Below are 26511 nucleotides of genomic sequence, written 5' to 3' on the forward strand. Positions count from 1 at the left end.
CACACACACACACACACACACACACACACACACACACACACACTGTGTTTGTGTGTGTACTTTGCAAAGTTGCTAACTGATGGACAGATGTTTGGAATGGTGTAGGTTTATTTTAATGACTCCTAACTTCTGTGAAAGAGAAGGATAGATGACAGGCACGCCACATTACAAACTAACAAGACACACACACACACACACACACACACACACCTTTGAGATGGACAGCTCAGCATCTCCGTGGCCCTGATTGGACAGGAGCTGTCCCCTTAGCAAGTCTCGCTGTCTCGCTGTCTCGCCCTGCTCATCTCCACTTCTGTCTGCCACCGCTCAATCTGTGAACACAGTGCATGATGGGATTCCACTCAACCATCTGGTAGCCTTTTAAAAACAGCCACACTGTTTGAAAGGCAGGGGGCAGTATATGGAGTCTAATGGAGCAGTTCTTAACGAGATTCAGTCGAGTGAATTGTATTAATCCATCTCTCATGTTCACACCTTTTTCACTCACAGTGAACTTCTCTCTGTGGGTCAAGGGTTATCTGGGTCATCAGTGCTGAAGCTTCATGGAGAAGCAGACGCTTCAGGAATTATGCTCATCAAAACAGAAGCTTCAGCTAAAGGCGGAGCAGTTGCAAAAATGATGCTGTTTTCTTTAGTTCCTGTGTCTATGTATTGTCACAGTTATTATATTGATAAGATAGCAAACAGTAACTTATTAAACTGTGTGTGTGAGAGCATGTGTTCTGTAGACTAAGATAACACAGGATTACCGTTACCGTCATGCTACTTGGTATTCACAAGTGTGTTAACTTTTGTAGGTGCATGTGTACTTGTAGGTGTGTGTGTGTGTGTGTGTGTGTGTGTGTGTGTGTGTGTGTGTGTGTGTGTGTGTGTGTGTGTGTGTGTGTGTGTGTGTGTGTGTGTGTGTGTGTGTGTGTGTGTGTGTGTGTGTGTGTGTGTGTGTGTGTGTGTGTGTGTGTGTGTGTGTGTGTGTGTGTGTGTGTGTGTGTGTGTGTGTGTGTGTGTGTGTTTGGTGTCAGGCTGTGAAAGCTGATGGTCCACAGTATGAGAAGGTCCACACTGAGCTTAACCTTGTGTGAGTTTGCTGAGTATACACCGTGCTGGACTTTATACACCGTGCTGAACTTTACACACCGTGCTAGATTTTACACACCATGCTGGACTTTACACACCATGCTGGACTTTACACACCGTACTAGATTTTACACACCATGCTGGACTTTACACACTGTGCTGGACTTTACACACCATGCTGGACTTTATACACCATGCTGAACTTTACACACCATGCTGGACTTTACACACCATGATGGACTTTACACACCATGCTAGATTTTACACACCGTGCTGGACTTTACACACCGTGCTGGACTTTACACACCATGCTGGACTTTATACACCATGCTAGATTTTACACACCATGCTGGACTTTACACACCATGCTGAACTTTACACACCATGCTGGACTTTACACACCATGCTGGACTTTACACACCATGCTAGATTTTACACACCATGCTGGACTTTACACACCATGCTAGATTTTACACACCATGCTGGACTTTACACCCTGTGCTGGACTTTACACATGCTGGACTTTACACACCATACTGGACTTTACACACTGTGCTGGACTTGCAATTCACATGTACACACGCCATGCTCACTCACTCTCTTTCTCAATATCTCTCTCTCTCTCAGTCACTCACTCACACACACTCACACATGTCCAATGGTCATACACATGCACACAATTTCATACAAACAAAACACACATGCTTGCACACACTCACACATGCTTGTGCTCACATACAAACACTTCTTTGGTGCTGCAAATGCTTTGTCCAGACCATCTTCCAAGTCCCATCATCAGTCTTGCACATGACTACTGAACCTGTCTGTATGTCTGTATGTCTCTCTCTCTCTCTCTCTCTCTCTCTCTCTCTCTCTCTCTCTCTCTCTCTCTCTCTCTCTCTCTCTGTCATCAGTCTTGTTCTAGCTCCATCACCATCTTTCTCTTTCTGTCTTTGTTCACTCTGCCACTCTGCCGTTTCTCCTTTTTTCTTCCTATGTTGCGATTTGTAGTTTCTGCCCCCCCCCCCCCCCCCCCCCCCCCCCAGCCCCAGTTTGGGGAGATTCGTCAGAGTCTAGCTGTTATCCCTTTTTAGTGGAAGGGCAAAAATCTAATCAAGTCACATTTGAATATCACATGGGGCTAAATGGGGAAAAGAGAGAGAAGATGAAGAAGAAGATTGAGTGGGAGTGAACAGTAAGAAGGACAACACTGCCCCCTGGCTGTCAAACCTCTCCCACCAGCGCCTCTACCACAGAAACCCTTCTTATCCTCACTCACGTTACCTTCCATGAGCAAACAGCACCTTTAGCCTGTAGGAAGCACGTTTTACAGCCCAAAGTGCGCCTACCCCTAACGCGGTCTCCCTTCCCCTGACGCTACGATGGAGGTGTAGCAGAGAGAGTGTGAGTCATGGCGAGGGAAGACGTGTGGAACCGTGACGGCAGGTGAGCTCAGGTGAGCCGTGACGCCAGTGCAGAGCAGGAGTGACGCAGACCCTCGGGCTGGACGCACTCCACGTCTGCGTCTCGGGGAGGGACGGCTCGGGCCCCCGGGGGACTTCCGCTGGAGACTGAGTGAGTGTTGTGGTGGTGGGGGTGTTGTTTTGATCCTTTGCTCCCGTACTGAAGCCTGTCTGATTTAGCCATGACGGGAGTTATTTATATCCTGCAGCTCTGAATCTGTGAGAGTGGGAGCACAGTGAGTGTGTGTGTGTGTGTGTGTGTGTGTGTGTGTGTGTGTGTGTGTGTGTGTGTGTGTGTGTGTGTGTGTGTGTGTGTGTGTGTAAAACCATGTATCATGTATAGTATAAATGGTAGTTCTCCACCAATCAGGAGCTGTTTGGTTTTGTGGCATGAGAGAGAGAGAGAGAGAGAGAGATGGAGGGAGGGAGAGAGACAGCAGAGAGAGAGAGCTGTTGGGAGAGAGGGCCAGAGTGGTGGGAGGGAGAGAGAGAGGGAGTGGAGGGAGAGAGAGAGAGAGAGAGAGAGAGAGAGAGAGAGAGAGGAGGAGCAGTGTGGGTAGACCTGCACTCCAGGCTCTTGGAAAAGTAGAGGGAAACGTGTTTGATTGACAGCCCTAATCAGCACACACACACACACACACACACACACACACACACACACACACACACACACACACACACACACACACACACACACACACAATCATGAGAACAATACACCTGTACATCAACACTGCTCACAGAACCCACCCTGTAATTTCACTTCCACCGAACAAAGAGTACACACTGACTCACACTTTAGTGAGCAGGCAGCGTGCAGATATAAGAGTGTGAGAACCACAGTCTGTAGTGTGTGTTACTGAGAACAGGCCACGCCACAAACCTCAGCTGCCTTTGGAAATAAAACAGTCCTTTTTCAATTATGTGCACAAACACACACGCATGCACACACATGTGCACAGACATCTCCACCATCATCATCACACACACACACACACACACACACACCATACACACACGTGTAATGAGCCCATTTGTGCTTTTGTAAAGCGTCTCCACCATCATTATGACAAGTGGACATCCGTGGATGTCATTTCCTCTGCGGGAGCCTTCAGATTAGCTAATGGAATACTCTCACACTCCATAGAGCACACCTCTCCTCACACCTCCCCAACTCACTCTCTCTCTCTCTCTCTCTCTCTCTCTCTCTCCATAGAGCACACCTCTCCTCACACCTCCCCAACTCTCTCTCTCTCTCTCTCTCTCTCACACACTCCATAGAGCACACCTCTCCTCACACCTCCCCAACTCTCTCACTCTCTCTCTCTCTCCATAGAGCACACCTCTCCTCACACCTCCCCAACTCTCTCTCTCTCTCTCTCTCTCTCTCTCTCTCTCTCTCCATAGAGCACACCTCTCCTCACACCTCCCCAACTCTCTCTCTCTCTCTCTCTCTCTCTCTCTCACGCCTTCTCTCTCTCCCCATGTAATAGCCTGGAGTTTTCTGTAGAGAGAGATACAGAAGGAGGGAGAGGGAGAGAGAAAAGAGAGAGAGTGAGTGGAGGGGGCGAGAGAAAGGGAGAGATAGAGGGAGTATGGGGAGAGAAAGGGAGAGATAGAGGGAGTGTGGAGGGGAGAGAGAGATAGAGGGAGTGTGGAGGGGAGAGAGAAGGAGAGATAGAGGAAGTGTGGGGGGGGAGAGATAGAGGGAGTGTGAAGGGAGAGAGAGAGAGAGAGAGATAGAGAGAGAGAGAGAGAGAGAGAGAGAGAGATAGAGGAAGTGTGGGGGGGACTGGCTGCCACTGAAGCGTCTAAGTGAACGTCATGGTGATGGACAGTCCTGTGCCTCAGAGACGGTGGCGTCTACCTTCATTTCATTGTTTCTTCCTGTGTCCATTAATATGCATTTTATTCCCTCTGTTTCTCTCTCTTTCTCTCTCCCTCTCCACTTTTTCCACCTGTCTATCTGCCATTTCCCTCTGTCTTCTTCAGAGATCCTCTCTTCTCTGTGCTCCATCCCTCTCTTATCCAGAGGAAGCTGTTTGTGTGAGAGGTGTGCATGCCTGGGGCAACACACACACACACACACACACACACACACACGTGAGAGGGCCACTCCGGCTCCGTCTCTTTCCGCTGTGCTGATCTGACGTGTGCCTCACACTTGCTGTCTGGTCACCTGACTTGGAGGGGTGTTCTCTGGTCACCTGATCTGGAGGGGTGTTCTCTGGTTACCTGATCTGGAGGGGTGTTCTCTGGTCACCTGATCTGGATGGGTGTTTTCTGGTCACGTGATCTGGATGGGTGTTCTCTGGTCACCGGATCTGGAGGGGTGTTCTCTGGTCACCTGATCTAGAGGGGTGTTCTCTGGTCACCTGATCTGGAGGTGTGTTCTCTGGTCACCTGATCTGGAGGGTGTTCTCTGGTCACCTGATCTGGAGGGGTGTTCTCTGGTCACCTGATCTGGAGGGTTGTTCTCTGGTCACCTGATCTGGAGGGTTTTCTCTGGTCACCTGATCTGGAGGGTGTTCTCTGGTCACCTGATCTGGAGGGGTGTTCTCTAGTCACCTGATCTGGAGGGTGTTCTCTGGTCACCTGATCTGGAGGGGTGTTCTCTGGTCACCTGATCTGGAGGGGTGTTCTCTGGTCACCTGACCTGGATGGGTGTTCTCTGGTCACCTGATCTGGATGGGTGTTCTCTGGTCACCTGATCTGGAGGGGTGTTCTCTGGTCACCTGATCTGGAGGGGTGTTCTCTGGTCACCTGATCTGGATGGGTGTTCTCTAGTCACCTGATCTGGAGGGGTGTTCTCTGGTCACCTGATCTGGAGGGGTGTTCTCTGGTCACCTGATCTGGAGGGGTGTTCTCTAGTCACCTGATCTGGATGGGTGTTCTCTGGTCACCTGATCTGGAGGGGTGTTCTCTGGTCACCTGATCTGGAGGGGTGTTCTCTAGTCACCTGATCTGGAGGGTTGTTCTCTGGTCACCTGATCTGGAGGGTTGTTCTCTGGTCACCTGATCTGGATGGGTGTTCTCTGGTCACCTGATCTAGAGGGGTGTTCTCTGGTCACCTGATCTGGAAGGTTGTTCTCTGGTCACCTGATCTGGAGGGTGTTCTCTGGTCACCTGACCTGGATGGGTGTTCTCTGGTCACCTGATCTAGAGGGGTGTTCTCTGGTCACCTGATCTGGAGGGGTGTTCTCTGGTCACCTGATCTGGAGGGGTGTTCTCTGGTTACCTGACCTGGAGGGGAGTTCTCTGGTCACCTGATCTGGATGGGTGTTCTCTGGTCACCTGATCTGGAGGGGTGTTCTCTGGTCACCTGATCTGGAGGGGTGTTCTCTGGTCACCTGATCTGGAGGGTGTTCTCTGGTCACCTGATCTGGAGGGGTGTTCTCTGGTCACCTGATCTGGAGGGGTGTTCTCTAGTCACCTGATCTGGAGGGGTGTTTTCTGGTCACCTGATCTGGAGGGGTGTTCTCTGGTCACCTGATCTGGAGGGGTGTTCTCTGGTCACCTGATCTGGAGGGGTGTTCTCTGGTCACCTGATCTGGAGGGGTGTTCTCTGGTCACCTGATCTGGAGGGTGTTCTCTGGTCACCTGATCTGGAGGGGTGTTCTCTGGTCACCTGATCTGGAGGGGTGTTCTCTAGTCACCTGATCTGGAGGGGTGTTTTCTGGTCACCTGATCTGGAGGGGTGTTCTCTGGTCACCTGATCTGGATGGGTGTTCTCTGGTCACCTGATCTGGATGGGTGTTCTCTGGTCACCTGATCTGGATGGGTGTTCTCTAGTCACCTGATCTGGAGGGTTGTTCTCTGGTCACCTGATCTGGAGGGGTGTTCTCTGGTCACCTGATCTGGAGGGGTGTTCTCTGGTCACCTGATCTGGATGGGTGTTCTCTGGTCACCTGATCTAGAGGGGTGTTCTCTGGTCACCTGATCTGGAGGGTTGTTCTCTGGTCACCTGATCTGGAGGGGTGTTCTCTGGTCACCTGATCTGGAGGGGTGTTGTCTAGTCACCTGATCTGGAGGGGTGTTTTCTGGTCACCTGATCTGGAGGGGTGTTCTCTGGTCACCTGATCTGGATGGGTGTTCTCTGGTCACCTGATCTGGATGGGTGTTCTCTGGTCACCTGATCTGGATGGGTGTTCTCTGGTCACCTGATCTGGAGGGGTGTTCTCTGGTCACCTGACCTGGATGGGTGTTCTCTGGTCACCTGATCTGGATGGGTGTTCTCTGGTCACCTGATCTGGAGGGGTGTTCTCTGGTCACCTGATCTGGAGGGGTGTTCTCTGGTCACCTGATCTGGAGGGTTGTTCTCTGTGGTGCTACATCAGTCGTCTCCCTCTCTGCTGACGAGGGCATGGAGCGTTACAACAGACGTCTCCGCTCCCAGCTCCCCCTTAATACAAGCACCGGAGAACAGCTGTCAAAGTGCTGGCTGGACACACACACACATACATGCACACACACACACACACATACATGCACACACACGCACATGCATGCACACACACACACATGCATGCACACACACGCACATGCATGTACACACACGCACATGCATGCACACATGCGCACATGCATGCACACACACGCACATGCATGCACACATATGCACGGACACACAAACACAAACGCACGCATTTGTGACACGTGTCTGACGTGACTGGCACATCCTCTTAAACGTGAAAGACAGACATAGAGACAGATATCCCTCCGTCCATCGATCTATCCATCCATCCATCCATTCCTGTATATGCCTTTCGAGAACGTAGGAGCACCAGGAGTCTCTCAAAGCTCTACGTTGGGAAGCAGGAACACCAGGAAACAAGTAGGGAGTGAGAGTTTAGTCAAGGAAAATTGAAATATCTTATTTTAATTTAAATATTCACCAACAAAGTTTGACTCATTATCATTCATTATTTATCTTCATGCAGTCATGGTCCTGTGGTAGGGAACTGGTCTTGTGACCGGAGGGTCATGGGTTTGATTCCCAGACCTGAGGCCATAACTGAGGTGCCCTTGAGCAAGGCACCTAACCCCAACTCCTCCCCGGGTGCCAGGACTAGGACTGCCCACCGCTCTGGGCACGTGTGATCCACAGCCCCCTAGTAACCACTAGTGTGTGTGTATGTTCTAATTGCACAGATGGGTAAATGCGAAATTTCGATTGCGGTGAAAAATCACAATTGACAAATATGGCACATTTCATTTCATTTTCATTTCATTTTCTACATATTGTCTTTTCACCCACCTTCTCAGGTATGTGTGCGTGTTTTTGTATTTTAGTTGTGCTCGGTGTGACATGGCTTTGTGGAGTGTACCACAGTGATAAACCACAGTTTCAGCCTAGGAGCTGTCAGGTGCCCCCTACCGTACACAAATGAATGGTTCCCAGATCTTATTTTAACACTGTCTGACTGTGCCAGGACCACTCCATAATTCTGCTGTAGGGGTGCAGAGGAAGCCAGTCTAATAATATCTTGTATAATAATAGCAGCCAATTATCACTGTCTTAAGTTTCATAGGTGGTACAATGGTGCGTGTGTGTGTGTTCGTGTGTGTGTATGTATGTGTGTGTGTGTGCGTGTGTATATAATAAATATAAATGTAATAACATTTTCCTGTCACAAAATTGTAGTGAACAATAACTTGAATAATTTCACTGTTGATATACTTTAAACACTACACAAGAGCTAACAGCGACATTCTCGTGAACACGGGGCATGGTTTGTAGTGCGTGGGGCATAGGGCGTGGTGCGTTGGACGTGGTGTGTAGGGCGTGGTGTGTGGTGTGTAAGGCGTGGTGCGTGAGGCATGTTTATGCTGCTGACGAGCACGCTAGCACACAAACACAACATCTGGCTCACGTGTGTATGGCCACTGCGAGTGACGGCGCACGTGTGTGTGTGTGTGTGTGTGTGTGTGTGTGTGTGTGTGTGTGTGTGTGTGTGTGTGTGTGTGTGTGTGTGTGGTCACTGCGAGTGGCAGATCAAGTGTGTGTGTGGTCACTTCGAGTGAATGGTGCATTTTTTCATTGAATGCATGAATGTATCTTTCAGTGCTCCACCATCTGCATCAACAACCCCCCAAGCTTCATCAGGAATTACAATTTTATCACATTTTAAACACTCGTTTTTTCAGAATTCCCTTTTCTAACCCAGTTGTTATTTAGTACCGGCTGTTGTTCAGCCTTTAAATATCAGTGCCAAACCTACAATTACAGAAGCAGTTGCACTGAGGAGGAATAACAGTGTATTATCACCTTTTGGTCCAACTTCTTTTTTCCTGTACATTTAGTGCTACTTACAATCAATTTAAGGAATAAGTTAAGCTCTTTTTCTCTCTTTCCTTTCGCTCGGCGCACACACACACACACACACACACACACACACACACACACACACACACACACACACACACACACACACACACACACACACTCACACAAACTAATCTGCACTGCTTACCATACGGTTTAATTACATTCATTATCGAGGTCTGGAACAGGAAGAACACACACGCGCGGCCCCTCGCTGCGGGCCGTAGTCTGGGCAGACCAGCACTAGGGACTCACTAACACACCTCCGGCACTTATCTACTGTTTACCGCTGAGGAAGGAGCAGGCACTAGCTGGAGAGATAATGAGTAATGGAAAAGTGTTTCAGAAGTGAAGAATGGAGTGAAGGAGCCACGGTTTCCCCACACGAGGTCTTTTATGGGGACCTTTTCACCCCTTAATAGGATAGACGCCTTCTGCAAAACTTTTTAAAAACTGGGCTGGGTAGTCTATTAAGGCAGAGCTGTTTGTGTACGTGTGTCTGAGAGAGAGAGAAAGAAAGAGGGAGAGAGAGAAAGAAATAACTAGTTTTACTTTATTTCTATACTGTGGATTTATTAAAGAGTCCAACAGGTACTCTCTCTCTCTCTCTCTCTCTCTTTTCTCCTTTTCCCCTTTCACAGTGGCATGATTTATCATATGTATAAATCATAATTGCTGCATTGTCTTCCACATTTGAAATGTGTGTGTGAAATGAGTGTGAAATAATAACATGACGAGGCCTGCAGTATCAATATCAGACAGGATTAATAATGTGCAGCCATGCTCATCATATCTGTACACGTAGCAACGCAGGACACAGACAGATCAGACCAACAGTTATCAAGTCAAGTCAAGTCAAATTTATTTATATAGCGCTTTTTACAACACATGTCACAAAGCAGCTTTACAATCGTATGGGTCCAGATCCCTAATGAGTAAGCCAAAGGCGACAGTGGCAATGAAAAACTCCCTATGATGGTGGGGATTAGGAAGAAACCTCGGGAAAACCAAGACTCAAAAAGGAACCCATCCTCAATTGGGCGGCCCAATCAGGACACAGACAGATGAGTCCAACAGTTATCAGGACACAGACAGATGAGTCCAACAGTTATCAGGACACAGACAGATGAGTCCAACAGTTTTCAGGACACAGACAGATCCGTCCAACAGTTATCAGGACACAAACAGATCAGTCCAGATCAGTCCAACAGTTATCAGGACACAGACAGATGAGTACAACAGTTGTCAGGACATGAACAGATCAGTCCAGATCAGTCCAACAGTTATCAGGACACAGACAGATCAGTCCAGGTCAGTCCAACAGTTATCAGGACTACATGGTCCCTCTCCTGAAGCAACACATTTTAAAGAAAGGGAGATGAATGTGTGCGTGCATGTGTGTGTGTGTGTGTGTGTGTGTGTGTTTTATGTTTCAGATTTGGTTCTTATGCGAAAGGCTAGACTGAAGATAGATAGATAGATAGATAGATAGATAGATAGATAGATAGATAGATAGATAGATAGATAGATAGATAGACAGACACACAGAGATGAGCAGAAGTGTTGGTAATTGAAGAACACCGAAGGATGACGAGAGAAAATTAGATGGAAAACAAAGGTGAGCAGGATTGGACAGCGCTGGGGAATGTGGGAAATGAGGTGGGTGACATCATGACTCCACACACATGCACACGCACACACACACACACGTGCATAAACACAAACCAACACAAACAAAAGGTGGAATTAGGAAATAAGATTGAGTAACTTTTTTTAAAATGTGTGATTAGATACAGAAAGATGGGGAAAGAAAAAGAAGGGAGGGAGGGAGGGAGGGAGGGAGGGATGGAGATATAGAGAGACAGAGAGAGAGAGCAAAGCATCCAATGCTGTGTGTGTCAACGGTACGACTGAAACACTCCAAAGTAACCCTAGAATTAGAGTGTCTTCTGTGTGTAACTGCTGATGACAAACCCCGTCACTCCCCAGACACCTGGACTGCTGCTCAGTCATCTGCTGTGCCGTGGGTCAAATATGCGTCTGCACCGCTCTTCATTTCAGCACCAGCCGACAGTAACCGTTTTCAACTATTTATTATTTGAATATTGGCAATTTGTTCAACCAAAAGATGCTTCCACAACCAATAACTTGTTTAATAAAATTCACAGATTTGACTAATTTATTCATTAAGTCACGTTACGTGTTATACCTGAATATGCCACTAAACCTAGCTACTACTGTAACTATTACTACAAAGCTACTAGCTAACCACTGAAAATTCTTTCTTGGATGTAGTCCACGTGTACTCAATACATAATCAGTTCCAATATCACAGTCTTCACTACTAAGCCCTTTTCGTGTTTACCACTAACTTACCTAGATACCTAGCCCGCTAGCTGCTTCCAGAGGTACACCAAGGTGCACGTTTCAACAATATGTCTCAGGCAGTGAGTGAGCAGAAAGGCCTCCTGTAGACCAACCCTGCAGGCGGTGCCGCGAAAAAGAGAGAGCGCGTGAGAGAGAAGGCGAGAAACGCGTAGGAGAGCGGGTGTCCTGTGGTGACACCTCGTGGACCAATTTCCCTGTCCTTTTGCAACACCGTGTCACAGTGGATGAGCCTGCTCTGTCTGAGTGTGTCTCACGAAGGCCTGACCCGACAGAACGCAGGCAGAGTTCCAGAATGTGTCTCTGGTTCTGTCTCCTCTGGCGGTCTGTCCAAGAGCTGTCCCGCTGCCTGGGTCCCCTGGGTGTTCTGTAATGAGGCCAGGCTCTGAGTCGACCCTGTCAGGACTACAAATCCCAGCCATTCTTTTCATGTCTCTCAGAGTATACCGGTTAAATCTGTGCTGTCTTGAGCTTTGACACTTGCTTGGGTTTTTTCAGAAAAAAATCATCCTTGTAGAAAAAGACAGTTGAGTGAGTAAATGAAATATAAGTGGTCAGTATTTGTCAGATACTGTCAATAATAAGGCCAGTATAGATACTGTAAATGAGTGGCAAGTACCTCCTCCTCTCACACACACACACACACACACACACACACACACACAGAAACACAGATATTTTAGCAGAGCCCGTTAGAAACATATATCTCTGGAGGCTTCCATTCCTGCTGGTTTGTGAACAGTGTGTTAGCTTAGGGCACTAGTGTAGAATAAATGGTAGCGAGGTCCCTGCTGTTCTCTTCCCTCACCCAGTTGGATTTAATTTGGGCTGCGTCTTATTTCACTCCTATGCTCACTTCAGAGTGTTCACATTCTCAGCATATTCCCTACAGAGAGCCCAGTGTTAGAGAGGAGTCTAAAGGGCAGAGAGATGTTAGCCTTAGCCCACTCTGTAGTGACACTCCTGCGCAGGGGTCTTTGAGGAGGGGGATAATTCCCACCCTTAAGGGGCAGCAGGGAGTGCATGTAGGTGTGAAAGAAAGCGTGTTGTGTTGAGATTCACCCCGTACGTTGCAGTCTCACAGGGTTTCAGCTCTTCAGAGCCACAAGTCCAGGGAGAGGTGAGTGGCTTAAAGATGTCATCACTTTCAAGGGGGAAAGGAGATTACAAAAGGTTGAAATGAGATCCAACCCCAAGAACACTTCCCTCATTCCCTCGTGTGTGTGTGTGTGTGTGTGTGTGTGTGTGTGTGTGTGTGTGTGTGTGTGTGTGTGTGTGTGTGTGTGTGTGTGTGTGTGTGTGTGAGCATCAGGCTTGGGTTTCAGAAATGAGAACCAGTCATGCTGTCCTCACCAGAGTACTGTCTGAAAAATTTTTCCATAATCACATAACCTAAATTCAGATTAATAAGGCCTTTGATGTCTTGGGGTGGGGGTTGAGGAAGACTGGTGGAGAGAGAGGAAAAAGGGCGAGAGACTGAAGGCTGATCTTCATCAGTGAGGAAGATGATGACAGCTCAGTAACTAGGAACTGGACACCTGCGGTTTGATCCAGCAGCAGTAAGTCGCTCCACCCTTCCTTTCGCACGTGGTTTATCAGTTCCGACCATGTGTCGATTCTCCACACCTCGGGTGGAGAACGCTGCCATATCCACCCACGGCTCAGCCTTAATGGGCCCTCTGCTCAAGTCCGTCTCGTGCGCCAATGTGACCAAGATAATCCGTAAACTGTTAAACAAAGAATTGTACATGGGCTTCCAGGTCCGCAGGGGTGGGCTGCAGTGTTGGACCGGACCGGACCGGACCTTGATCCACACATACGTGTGAACGCCTGACCCGGCACAGGATTCTGAACCAACAAATCACCTGAATGAACGCCTGACAAGTGTCAAGCAAGACAAAGAAACCACATTATTCTCTTTCTCCGACCAATTACCACACCTGCTGCTCCTGACTATGTGAACTTTATGAAAATGTCATTAAAATTACATAGAAAGCAAAGAACAAAGACAAAGACCCTTTAGCATAGTCCTTTTCATTGAGACAGCTGACGAGGGTGAGACGGATGGTGAGGGTGAGACGGATGGTGAGGGTGAGACGGCTCCCGGCTTAAGCTGAAGTGTAGTGAGGTTCAGTTCAACACTGGGAGGCAGACAGGTCTGCAATTACAACAGTTCACGTGGTGATGGTGAAGAAACCAACACTGTTATTATATCCCCCCACCACACACACACACACACACACACACACACACACACACGCACACGCACACGCACACTCACACACGCACACGCACACGCACACGCACACTCACGCACACGCACACGCACACGCACACACACACACACACACACACACACACACACACACACACACGCACGCACACTCACACACACATATGTGATGGACCGAGGGGGCAGCCCTCATTTTTGACTTTTTAAAACGAAGCAATTAAAGTGCCCCCATGTTGAGGTCAAAGCGCTGGGCGATTGGAGAGTGTGCCCAACTGGGTCGGGGTCGTGGTGGGGGTCATCAGGGAAAGTGGGTTGATGGTGCCTGAAGGTCACACCAAAGGTCATATGTAATGCAGAAACTTTGAAAGAGGGCTGGAGGGTTTTATGATACAAAAACCAAATCACAGCTTCTGCACTTAATGGAGGGCTTCTGGGTTTTTTTTATTAATGAGTGTTATTAACGCAGCAGCAGGGTGGATGGGCAGTGTGGTTTGATCCTCTACTGTCGTATCAATGTGTACGCTGTGGTCACCATCAGAGCAAGAGCTGAGCGATCCGTGACCACAGAACCGGACCGATGGCCCGGCCCGGCCCGCCAGAGACCCCCCTGTCCAGCCTTCCTAATCGATATAATCGAACAGCGGATTGGCCCTGACTCCTGCTACTCTGGTGTTTATGTCCAGATGGTTTTAGTGGTTTTATTCAAAACAGCATTTCCTTGCTGTGTGGCTGGGCCGGCCGGTCAAGCTCCATATTGTTTACACCTGTAAAGAACTGCAGGATTCACTAAAACATTCATGTTCATGAATAATTAAAATTTGCTAACAGGTTTGGGACGGGGATGAGGGAGAGGTGGGGTGACAGTATGAATATAAAGCATTTAACAGGCCATTACTGTAATGGACATCGTGTCTGGATTAAGTGGACACATTAAGAACTTAATATACCTTGCCCGGAAAAAGTGTGTGTGGTTTTAAAGGAACAAGTTTAAAATTGTTGCGATTTATTTGTTCTCTAATTGGTGGGGTAGTGAGGGCTAGACAGCTGAAGGCGGTGTGTCAGGATAGGCCACTGCATTCACACTCCCATGTCCAATTGACCCTGGACAGTCCAAGCTGACAGAGTCAAATGAGCTTTGCCCTATAATATAGAGGCAACAATCCTGTAATGTGAGTGTTTATGTGCATGAGAAGCAGCTGTCCACCTGTGTGTGTGTGTGTGTGTGTGTGTGTGTGTGTGTGTGTGTGTGTGTGTGTGTGTGTGTGTGTGTGTGTGTGAGTGAGCAAATATATAATTCTCCCATGCTGAATTACACTGCTGAGTAGCAGATTAAGAGAGCACACCAGTGCCTGACAGAATTTCTGAGGTGAGGAGTTCATGTGGTAAATAAAATCATCTCTGCCTGCCAGTCCCAAGTCATGCTTAGGACCACAACATTATGGGACCCAATAAGCCAATCCCCAGATGGAGCTTAACCCGTTTCCCTGTATGTCATCATGCAAGACCCAATCGGCAAAGCATAGAATAGTGACCTCAGAGCGATGACCTCATAATGCAACGGAATCAGAATGCAGGTGTGTGAGCTAGAAGCCCGTGTTCTCTCTGTGAGTGTGTGTGATGAAATCGGTTGAGATTCAGCTCGCATAAATGTGCTAGATTCCTGTTTCTCTATTGCTTCTGGATTTTATTTTCCTGGTTTAGGAGTTTATAAGTTTATAAGTCCTAGTTTATAAATCCCTGTTCACATGACCATAAAATAATCTTGCTCCGGTTTATATGGGGTCTGGTTGGTATATTCCTGCCAGTGTAAATATAATGATCACTCTCATAGACAGAGGCATCCATCTCTGCTCTTGGAGCCCCTAACCAAACACACCAGTCTCAAAAATATGCATGTAGACTTAATTTAGCTGCATTAAGTATGTTAGTATGAGACAGGAAGCGATCTCAGCAGTGTGATGATGTCACAGGAACACAGCGTTTTGTAGACACAGTCTGCACTCAAACAGCTGAAGATGTCTATCACATACACTGGCCTCCACCTACCATGAGAGGATAATGGAGCTGCTACAGACAGCACCAACACACACACACACACGCACACGCACACACACACACACATACACATACACACACACAAATGCACACACACACACACAATCACACACACACATAAACACACACACACATATGCACACGTACACACACACACACACACACACACACACACACACAAACACACACACACGCGCGCGCGCGCGCGCACACACACACACACACACACACACGTCTCCCAGATGAACTGCCTTGTCAAAGAGACAGCAGAGGACATCTAGGGGCATAAAATGCAAAAGGAATGAAGGCACAGTTGTCAAAGTGACATGCCACCAATAAACAGATAAGCGGGGAAAAAGAGGTGGAGATTGGTGAGATGTTTTCATTCTAGAACGTTCTGGGGGAGAAGGGGGAGCAGCTGAAACCAAAACACGTGTCCCATCATTTCTACATAGAAGCCAAACACACATAAATATAGGCCTCCAAAACTGAATGTAAATTATGTAAAAATTATGGTAGTTTTTTTTTTTTTTATTGGTGAATTCCCCTTAGACCTCCTTACCCCGCACTTCTCAAGTCGTACTGTAAAAATATGTAATTGCTTCCAGAACATTCCATTCCTGCTAGGATAAATGGGCCAGATTCAGTTGAGCTGGTCAGGAAGGGTTGTGAATAGGTTATTTAGTGAACTGGCTAATGCAGTCATTGGTAGGACAGCAGAATAGAACTCACTTGCAAAATGCTTACACAGTGCTTGGTCAGAGTGCTTGTGTGTGTGTGTGTGTGTGTGTGTGTGTGTGTGTGTGTGTGTGTGTGTGTGTGTGTGTGTGTGTGTGTGTGTGTGTGAGAGTGTGTTTGTGTGTGAGAAAGAGAGAGAATGAAATGTATATAAATTGCAGGCTTGCAATCTATCAGTGGGTCCCTAAATGAAAATTGACTATTTACACTCAGGACTTCTGAGAGAGAATGTTTTAGCAAAGTCCATGTGTAGCAGAAAAGCTAAAGCTGAATGTTAATGAAGGGGAGGACATGGAACGGTCTGAACCACAACATCTCCCAGACGATCCGTCCATGAATAAAACTGAACATAATAGGGCAGGCGGGCGGAATACAGCATTGTGCTTAGGACCACAGCATTATGGGACCCAATAAGCCAATCCCCAGATGGAGCTTAACCCGTTTCCCTGTATGTCATCATGCAAGACCCAATCGGCAAAGCATAGAATAGTGACCTCAGAGCGATGACCTCATAATGCAACAGAATCAGAATGCAGGTGTGTGAGCTAGAAGCCCGTGTTCTCTCTGTGAGTGTGTGTGATGAAATCGGTTGAGATTCGGCTCGCATGAATGTGCTAGATTCCTGTTTCACTATTGCTTCTGGATTTTATTTTCCTGGTTTAGGAGTTCATAAGTTTATAAGTCCAAGTTTATAAATCCCTGTTCACATGACCATAAAGTAATCTTGCTCTGGTTTATATGGTGTCCGGTTGGTATATTCCTGCCAGTGTAAATATAATGGTCCCTCTCAAAGACAGAGGCATCCGTCTCTGCTCCTGGAGACCTTCCTGGAGTTCCTGGATGCAGGGTCAGTCGGTCGATCCATCCGTCCGTCCAAGTCAGGATGTTTCCCTTGTTTCCCTTGAATTTGTTTCATGTCACCTGAAATGTTCCAGACACGCCGGTCCGAGGTTAAACGTCTCAGGTGGGCGGGCAGCAGTGTAATTGGTCATTACGAACTCTGAGTCTGCATCACACCTGTGCTTGCATGCTCGCTAGAATGCACTCAGATCTCTGCGAGCGCTACGTTAAAGCCGGTTGACCGGGCGGGCTCGGACAACAAGGCTCATTCTTGTCACAGCGTGTCAGAGCGCTACTTAAATGAGCTGTACTTAATGACATGGATCTGAAGGTCTCAGAGAGTCTGTGCTGTCTGAAATCATCAGAGGAGCCCTAGGGCAGTGTAACGTCGGGAGGGCGGGGAGCTGTGCTTCCTATCAGGGAATGTTTTAGAGGGTCAAAATGAGTTTTTTTACCTGAAGTTAAACTGGTCTTATAGATTATGGAGATTATATCACATTATTTCATATGTCTGAGTTTTACAGTAGTAATTTTGATTATGAGAAACTGTAGAGGGTTGTGTTACCCTCATATTGCTCTGATCCCATCCCTAAAAACACACACACACACACACACACACACACACACACACACACACACACACACACACACACACACATGCACACACACAAGATTGTAAAGTCCATAAACCACTAACAGCTCCCATACGTCCACTCATCTGTGACCTCCAACAGTTTGTGTGTGTGTGTGTGTGTGTGTGTGTGTGTGTGCGTGTGTTTCTGTATGGGTGGCTTTGTGAATCATGACGTACAAGCTGAAAAATAGCAGTAGCTGTGAAGTAAACAGACATGGGCATACACACACAAACACTCATGAGCATACACACACACACACACACACACACACACACATGGGGCAGTTTTGTGTGGATGGGACCGATGACTCTTGTATGGACACTACAGGGCACTTCATCCATCTTTCTGAAAGAGAAGGTAAAGAGTAAGGGACTAAGATTCTCTCTCTCTCTTTCTCTCTCCCTCTCTCTCACTCTCTTCCCCCCTCTCCCTCACCTCTCTCTCCCTCTCTCTCTCTCCCTCTTTCTCTATTCCCCCCACCTCTCTCTTCCTCTCTCCCTCTCTCTCCTACTCCCTCCTCCTCTCCCTCCCCATCTCTCTCCCCCTCCCTCTTCCTCTAACTCCCCTCTATGTCTTCCCCCTCTCTCTCTCTCTTTCTCTCTCTTCCTCTTTTGTGAAATGAGAGTGTTCCATCATCCTGCACTGAGTTCTCGACATAGGCCAGGGGAGCAAGGAGAAGAGTGTGTGTGTGTGTGTGTGTGTGTGTGTGTGTGTGTGTGTGTGTGTGTGTGTGTGTGTGTGTGTGTGTGTGTGTGTGTGTGTGTGTGTGTGTGTGTGTGTGAGAGAGAGATACTCAAACTCTAGGCTTTGGTGTCAGTAGACAAGGGGGGCGATATCTAACATTGTATCTAATGTATATGCATATGTACACATTTTGTGTCACTGACTTTAGTACAATTGGATTCATTGATTGTTTATTATACACCTGAGACAAGAATAGGGCTGTGAATATTTTGATATGTACCATATTTGATATGGATCATGTTTGATGTGGACCATGTTCTGGTGATTCTGGAGATCACAACTGTGCCCGGCAGCCACAGAACTCCACAGTTTGTGGTCTCCCCCCTTCCACACGCGTCATTCATCAGGTCCTCACAATGGCTGTCATCATTTGTGCTGCCTGCCTAATTATACAACAATAGAGTAATATCCAATATAAAGATGGAATAACTGGGTTTCTGGGACAGGGCTGAGGAGACACATCTGGGAGTTATTGACGCTACACTTACAAATCCAGCAAACAACTATACGCATGAAACCTATCTGGCAGAAACACTAAGGGCCTTGCGTGGTAAAGCCGCCCCAGGGGGTTGTGGGAAGGTTGTCGTCCCGCGCGAGTGTCTCCGCGTTTCTCCTGCGTGTCGTTCACTTTCCGCTGTCAGGAGCCGACGGCGTCTTCGCTCCCTGTTTTTGCCGCAAATTCATTTTAATTAGAGTCCGAGGACACCACTTTCAGAAACACGCATTTTAATTTAATCTAATTATTTCAGGCACCAGACTCTATCCATAACTGTCAGTCTCATAAACATGGGGTCGACCGACAGAATTCACTTTAACTACAAGAGAAAGCACGGAACGTTTGAGACATGTTTTGCTCTCATCCTCCTGGGTGGACTGCACCACCAAGATATCACACAGTTTTTCACCATGTGGAGTCCTGTTGTATACTCTTGCTCCCCAAAAACAATAATAAACGGATTCTGTTAGAATAGATATTAAAAAGCACATTAAGAAGACAATTAGATTGACTATGTAGCAACAACAGAAGTTTGTTAAGTACTGGTATGATTTTGTAATAAACTCACTCAAAAATAAAACAATGAAATGAAAAGAATGCACGGAAATGGAAAAGAATAAAAAAGGGACTTAGTAGGTGAGTAACTGGTGAGTCCTTTCTTAGTTTAAACACAGTTGAGCAGTTCTCTGAGAAGATCTCTGAGAAGATCTCTAAGAAGTTCTCTGAGAACGTCTCCGTTGTGAGACACCTCTACTCTACTAGGCACTGTAGAGTCGTCCAAGCCACGTCAGTGAGGACCTCACATGGTCACTACAAGCAGCTAGTCAGGAAGGCTCAACAGTGGCTGTACTTCCTGAGGAGGCTGAAGAAGTTTGGGATGTCTCCTGTGATCCTCACCAACTTCTACATTTGCGTTATTGAGAGCCTCTTGACCAGCTGCATCACCGTGTGGTACGGCAGCCTGACCGAGATGGACCGCAAATGCCTACAGAGAGTGGTGAAGACTGCAGAGAAGATCACCAATTCTCCACTGCACTCTCTGCAGAGCATCTACAACCACAGAGTCCAAAAAAAGCTGCCGCCATCATCAAAGACCCCACCCACCCCCAGCGCGGACTGTTCAAACCTCTGCCCTCAGGCCGGAGGTACAGGAGCGTGATGTGTAAGACCTCCAGACTAAAGAACTCCTTCTTCCCCACCGCAATCAGAGCTCTGAATCAGAAATAACTATTCACATTTCAGACTGTCCAGACATGAGTACAGAAGTGTGATGTGTAATTACAGAAGAGTACAGAAGTGTGATGTGTAATTCCACTAATAAAGAATAAATATCCTGCACCTTACTGCCCCATATTTACACCCCACTGTCACTTTACTGTAGCACATGTCTACAATCGCACTATTGCACTTTCTTTCTGTCCAGGCACAACTCTATATACCACTGTAACTTATACATTGACATGAATTACATGGTTGGCATTCTTAGCGAGGAGCAAAGTTTTTCATTGTATCTAAGGAAACCTGTTTCCTCTGTGCATATGACAATAAACACTCAGGTGGGCGGGTACCCCAGCGTACCAAAAGCTCAGGTTAGTGCAACTGTTGGTTGTGCTCAGGTCAGGTCAGGTTAGTGCAACTGTTGGTTGTGCTCAGGTCAGGTCAGGTTAGTGCAACTGTTGGTTGTGCTCAGGTCAGGTCAGGTTAGTGCAACTGTTGGTTGTGTTTGGTTTAGGATTAAGAATATTAATGTATAAAGCCAAGGATCCAATAATAAAAGGTTGCATCCAGTAATACCAGTATATTACATTACCAGTACAAGGGGATATAGGACTTTTATATTACATTACCAGTACAAGGGGATATAGGACTTTTATATTACATTAGCAGTACAAGGGGATATTGACTTTTATATTACATTACCAGTACAAGGGGATATAGGACTTTTATATTACATTACCAGTACAAGGGGCTATAGGACTTTTATATTACATTACCAGTACAAGGGGATATAGGACTTTTATATTACATTACCAGTACAAGGGGATATAGGACTTTTATATTACATTAGCAGTACAAGGGGATATAGGACTTTTATATTACATTAGCAGTACAAGGTGATATAGGACTTTTATATTACATTACCAGTACAAGGAGATATAGGACTTTTATATTACATTACCAGTACAAGGGGATATAGGACTTTTATATTACATTAGCAGTACAAGAGGATATAGGACTTTTATATTACATTACCAGTACAAGGGGATATAGGACTTTTATATTACATTAGCAGTACAAGGGGATATAGGAGTTTTATATTACATTACCAGTACAAGGGGATATAGGACTTTTATATTACATTACCAGTACAAGGGGATATAGGACTTTTATATTACATTACCAGTACAAGGGGCTATAGGACTCTGGTCTCCTCCATATCTAAATAGGGTGTGTGCATGATTCACTTCCTAGACGCACACAGACAAGAACACAATTCCCCCTTCACCACCCACCCCTGAAACTGTGGTGTCGTCTGGTGCAATCACGTCTCTCTGAAATCATGCCATGTGGAATTCAGGGCGACGTCAGGCAGACACGGGTGCATGCGCGCCTCATCCCAGGGTTTTGTTGTTGTAAGTGGTGGGTCAGCGTAAACGTGGCACACGTGAAGTACACGACTCCCCCCCCCCCCCCCATCAGTCTCACGCCCGCCCCGCCCACTTGAATATCTGAAGGCAAATTTTCATTTTACGGCCCGTCGGCTTTCTGATCCGCACCAAATGAATGCTGCGGCAAACAAATCTATCAGATCCAACATCAAAACAAATCCCCTCGCCTATCCTTGTGAGAGGAGTGGGGAAGGCATGGGGGGGGGGGGGTGTAGAGAAAATAGTGAAGGAGGAGGAAGGTTCTTGTAAGGAACAGTGAAAACTCGAGAGAGAATGGGGCATTTATTAATAAATCAGCCAATCACTGAATGGTCCAGATAACTTAGCCAATCGCTGAGGGTTACAGCGGTTACAACGTCTTAGTTTACAGGTTCTAAGAATGCACAACCTGGAATGAGCAAGGAAGCCGCCGGTTAAAGGCTCTTGTTTTGGTCCAGCGGATATTAAAATTTAGGTTTGTGGAGATAAAGGTGTGTTAGTTTAGTTTACGCCAGACGACTGAGAGAAGGTTAGTCGATGAAACCTCTCCGAGGACGCCCCCCTCACTTCCTGGTATAGAAAATTGTGTTCTCACATTGGTTCTCTTCACATCGTGTGATCCCTCCGTTCTACATCTCCACAGGGGGTGTAACATGGGAGGCACATAGACCACATCGCCCTTTGGTCAAAGAAGGACAAAGATCGCTCAAAAGGATTCGCACAATAACGTACCCTGGTTGTCGGCTCGCGCCCCTACCGAGACCCAGCGAGAGGACCGTTTAAAACGGCAAGGAAGAAATGTCGATTTCATGCCACAAGGGTTGTAATAAAAGCACCTGGGGGTGGATGTGACAGGTGATCTTCCATCTGTCTGTCTGTTCGTCTGTCTCGTTTTCTTCTTTCTCTGCGCATGTGCACCTCTCATGATGATGACAGGATCATTCAGAGAGTGTGATTGGATGGGCCTGGATAGTGAGCATGATTCAGAGAGTCTGATTGGATGGGCCTGGATGGTGAGTGTGATTCAGATAGTGTGATTGGATAGTGGGTGTGATTCAGAGAGTGTGATTGGATTGTGAGTGTGATTCAGAGAGTGTGATTGGATGGGCCTGGATAGTGAGCATGATTCAGAGAGTGTGATTGGATGGGCCTGGATGGTGAGTGTGATTCAGATAGTGTGATTGGATAGTGGGTGTGATTCAGAGAGTGTGATTGGATTGTGAGTGTGATTCAGAGAGTGTGATTGGATGGGCCTGGATAGTGAGCATGATTCAGAGAGTCTGATTGGATGGGTCTGGATGGTGAGTGTGATTCAGATAGTGTGATTGGATAGTGGGTGTGATTCAGAGAGTGTGATTGGATTGTAAGTGTGATTCAGAGAGTGTGATTGGATGGGCCTGGATGGTGAGTGCGTGCACTGATTCCTGACAGTATGAACAGGTGGGTTCTTTGAAATGATTTAACTCAAAAATATGTTGCTAGGTTGTACTAGGACAGTTTTGTTAAGTTGTGCTCTTAGCATAGTATTGTGTAGAATTTTATGTGTGTTAGTTCACATCACAGAAGTTATTTTTCCTTACATATTTACATTACACACATTAAATTAAATTCACATTACATTTTCAATGTCAATTTCATTTTACAAAATTCAGACTTTACAGTTTAATTTTCATTTAACTTTTATATTTTCAGTTGGTGCTTAGATAGAAATATAATGGAAGAATCAGCTATGATGATAATTGAACTCCACTTGTCTTTAAAGGTCCCATTTCCATCATGACTTTAAAACAAGCCTGGTGTTTTGTTGTGCAATCCTCATATCAATAAGCAATACGGAACTAAGGTGTCCTGCTGGTAGAGCTAAAAAATGGAGCAGGACTCGTGTCTTCACACACACGTCACTTCCAGCCCAGATGACTAAACACTACATGAAAATCCTCTTCCTTCCTGGTCTTGTTAATTTCCCTGCAATTCACAGCATTGAAAGATGAGCACAGAGAAATCAAAATGTGGGAGCAGCTCCCGATGTGTATACAGGGGAGAGCAATCAATCACCGATGCTTAAACATGTAAATGGAGTTCATTACCGCAAAGCGAGACAGGGAGGAGAAAATTTTGCTGACTGCAGGAGTTTACTTTCACAAAGAGCTGGGCTAGTTTTTGAGTTATTTTTCCCTTGATGAGTTGTTCCATTAGTGTTGGAACAACTCTCTCTCTCTCTCTCTCTCTCTCTCTCTCTCTTTAGTTTTCTTTGTATTTGTGTGTGTTAGAGAATGAGTGTGTAGGTGTGTGCATGTGCGTGGGTGTGTGCATTTGAGTGGGTGTGTGCATGAGTGCATGCACTAGGGAGAGAGAGAGAGAGAGAGAGAGAGAGAGTGTGTGTGTGTGTGTGTGTGTGTGTGTGTGTGTGTGAGAGAGAGAGAGAGAGAGAGAGAGAGAGAGAGAGAGAGAGAGAAAGTGAACGCATGTACTGTATCTGAAAAGTGTAAACCTGTTTGTATGTACTTGATTTCATAGCAGTGCTCTGTGGTAAAAAAAAATCTCCCTAGAGCTTTGAATATGGCCACGCCCATAGTCATATAAGTGCTATTAAAGATATTTAATCTTATTATCCATAACTCACACTGCCACAGCTGCATTAAACACACACACACATACACACACACTTGCCTGCAAGATGGATAACATATTAAAAGGGGCAGTATTAGGCATTCTTGGTAATTGCTGTAGGCAGTAAATCACGACTATCACTCCCTCTGGTCCTGACACAGGACAAGCTATCATCCGCCTTCAGACCAGGCTAGATACCAAGGCAGTACTGGCTGCTTAAGAAGCCGTCTAATGTAGAAGGACTCCACACTAAACAAAGCCATTTCTTATGGCCAATCAGTGTAAGGGCTTAGCTTTGCTCCGCCCAGGACAGCACAGCTGTAGTTTGGCGTATTTTTAAGTGTCATGCGTTTTGAATGTTTCAAATGTTTGAGACGATCCAGAACCGGAGGGATGTGGTGTGAATGTGGTGTGAACCTAATACATGTGACCTCCTTTCTACACCATCAGAAATGTACCCAGGACCTCCAAAACATGGTTAGCTTCAAAGCTCCATAACAAAAAGCTTTTCCTGGGAAGAAGTATGAAAATATGTGACTAAATTTGCCACCATTTAAACGACTAGGGTCCCCCCCCCCCCAAACCCCACCCGCCCCCCTCCCAAAAAAATCATTAAACTGAACAAAATGAGTTCCACAACTTAATCCTGCACAAATGAGGCATGACACACTGTTCGAGGCCATTTGAGGCGTTCAAAGGAAAGAGAGTAAGGCGGATTAACAAAGCAACCAGATGGGGAACAACAATTTCTCTATTAATTATCTGCAAAACACATTCCTGTTCTTGTTCAAAAAAAAATAAAGAAAAGAAAAAACAAGTGCACTTGGGGATCAGAATAGAATGACTTCCGGAATGTTCTGACATTCTGCATCTGCTACAAAGACACTCATTAAGTTCCGGAACTGTGAATGGAACACATGGAAACTCAGAGATTCTAATAAAACTTCGGGAATGGTTGACTCGTTCGGCGGTGAGCACTGTGTGTGAGTCTAAATGGGTCTCTGTGTGATGGCGAAAGCGACGATCGCTTTGACAGCCTGTAATCTTATCATTCATTATGCATGACTGTGTGTTTATGTGTGAGGGACAGATTGAGAGTGAGAGACTGCTGTTAGTGACATTTAAATGACATTACATTAGATAGATTCGACAGGAATGACTGGAAACACATAACAGGTAATTCAGATGTCAATCAAATGTACATCTTACACTACTTGGTTACACAAGTGTGTGATACTGATGTGAAAATTCATGGTCCTCTAGTGCGTCTCCTTTCATCTGCGTGGAAATTGTCATGACAGATAACAAACATGTTAAGCAGATTGAAAGCCAAATGTGGGACTGGTAAAACTGATTAAACGAATGTCTTGTTGTCGAAGTTTAAAGTCATGTGTGTTTGGGTGCTAGAGGTCATAGTTCTCCAGTTCTGCTGTATTTGTTAAAACGTTCCTTTGATGGAATATTTTAGTTTATACTCGAAACAGAGTTAACTGAAATGTTAAATAATGTTAAATAATGAAATAGTAAATATATCTATGTGTTTAATCCTTGTGCTCTGAAATCATTTTATGAAGAAGTATTTTTCTGGTTTTCTGGTTACAGACCAGTGGTTGCTGGTACAAATCCCCCATTACCTGGTCTGCTGAGCCAAACTCAGACCACACAAACTGTGTAAAGAGCGTTCTTTATTTTGTGTTTGTTGTGTAGGAGCTGTTTTCTGGTCTGTCAGCTGACGTCTGCTAGTCCACGCGAGTCAATCGAAGGCCATGCCGGTCCAGTACAGATGCAGTCCATCTTCAATAGCCTCTTTCCCTGTTGCCAAAAGATAGGGGTGAACTACATCACCTAGCCAATTCCACCTGAACCAGCCATACCTCCGTAAACCCCAACACTCATCTGCTGCTGTCATTCCATCACAATGAGTCCTTCCATCTCTTCACCTCTACGCCTCTTATCAGAGCCATACACGCCTTCCCCTCAGCCCCCTCCCACCCTCACAACCCACCCCCCCACCCCCGCCATCTCCTCACTTGGTCCAGTCCAATTTGGCCCTTCCAGGATGGAATGTCGGAGATAATGGACGACAGCAGAAATTCCAGTTCTAGAACCCAATGTGTGTGCTTAGCAACCACAGACTCGTGCTCTCGTAACCAAGGTCAAGCCGATTCCAGGTTATGACATGTGGCAGCGAAATAATTCATACACAGATTTGTACAGCTTTGCTTATCTCCTAATCATAAGATA

The 26511-nt window shown here is 46.4% G+C and overlaps 1 long non-coding RNA gene across 1 annotated transcript in view; it reads left to right on the plus strand.

The window, feature by feature from the left end:
- The first annotated feature begins 2466 nt into the window (after positions 1 to 2466).
- The window catches only part of LOC143497228 (uncharacterized), a 47328-nt gene continuing 23283 nt past the window's right edge, over positions 2467 to 26511 (plus strand). Inside the window, exon 1 of the long non-coding RNA XR_013125752.1 lies at positions 2467 to 2670. This is a non-coding gene — a long non-coding RNA (uncharacterized LOC143497228). The remainder of the gene's footprint in view (positions 2671 to 26511) is intronic.

The sequence above is a fragment of the Brachyhypopomus gauderio genome, unplaced genomic scaffold, assembly GCF_052324685.1.
Source record: "Brachyhypopomus gauderio isolate BG-103 unplaced genomic scaffold, BGAUD_0.2 sc103, whole genome shotgun sequence".
Taxonomy (NCBI): domain Eukaryota; kingdom Metazoa; phylum Chordata; class Actinopteri; order Gymnotiformes; family Hypopomidae; genus Brachyhypopomus; species Brachyhypopomus gauderio.